This window comes from Carlito syrichta, unplaced genomic scaffold (genome assembly GCF_000164805.1).
Source record: "Carlito syrichta isolate Samal-C Ts95f unplaced genomic scaffold, Tarsius_syrichta-2.0.1 Scaffold290399, whole genome shotgun sequence".
Lineage (NCBI taxonomy): Eukaryota > Metazoa > Chordata > Mammalia > Primates > Tarsiidae > Carlito > Carlito syrichta.
The window spans coordinates 788491-789709 of NW_007234495.1; positions in this window are offsets into that span (position 1 = coordinate 788491).

A 1219-nucleotide genomic window follows, 5' to 3' on the forward strand; every position below is an offset into this window, starting at 1 on the left:
CCCCCCCCCAAAGCATGTGGAGAAGAAGGGTCCGAGGGCGGGACTCGGAACTGTCGCGGGTGGTCGCTGTGAAACGGGGAAGTGGGATGCTTTTTAAAGACCTGTCCTGACCAAGTTTCGCTGTTCCGCAGAAACCCTGACACTCATTCCAGAAAGGCCGGGGCTGCTGGCGGAGCGCGCCCGCCGGTACCAGGAGGCTGGGGCGCGGGGGCGCCGAGCGGCCAGTGACAGCGGACCTGCCCAACACAGGCGCGCCCATAGCCCCACACACAAACACACACGCGCCCCGCACACGCCACTTTCGCTTCCAGCCCAGTTACCCAATTCACTCTCGCTACCAATCCCCCGTCCCATCGCTCAGCGGGGCTGGGAATGGTGTTGGGGACACATGTCCCTAGCCCCGGGAAGCTGGAGATGATGTAATTAGCCATCTTCCTCCTTCCCCTTCCGCACTCTGAGTCCGGTAGGGCCTGGGGCACCAGGTCTCCGGCTCCCCCAAGCCCAGCTAGGCGGCCTGGGGGGGAGGCCGTTTCTCACTTGGGACCAGGAGCCTCGGGAAAGGGCACGGGGTGTGCCCAGGAAAGTTCCCTCAGGTCAACCTCCAAGGGCAATGCCTCCAGGCCACACAGTTCAGCGTGTCTGGAGCGGGAGAGGGGCTGGAAGGGGCCGTGGTGACGGGGGTGGGGAAGCCTTTCAGGAGATGTCAGAACTGAAGTTGGGAGTTCTATTCCACCGGCAGACTGAGAGAAACTGAAAGAGAGGGAGGGAGAACCAGACAGGCGAAATCAGAGAAGACTCGGGGGAGAAAACAGGAGAGACGGGAGGGAAGGGGAAAGAGGAGGAAAGCGCGAAGAAACAAGAGGAAGGAACGAAGGAAGGGGGAAAGAAGGGGAGAGAAAGAGAGAGGAAAGGAGGGGAGGGAACGGAGAGGAGCTGGAAGGAAGGAGGGAAGCAAAGAAAGAGGGCAGGAAAGAAGGAAGAAAGAGAAGGAAGGAGGGAGGAGAGGAAGGGAGAGGACGAAGGGCGGGCGGGAAAAGAGGAGGGAATTAAAAAAGGAAAAAGAAAAGAAAGAAAAAGGGAAAGAGGGGAGAAGGAAAGCAAGAGCGGAGGGGAGAGAAAGGGAGAGAAAAGAAAAGCGAGAACGAAGGAAAGACAGCGGCCGGGCAAGAAAGCGCTCTCACAAAAACACAGATCTCCAGCTTGCTTGGAGAGAGCCGCT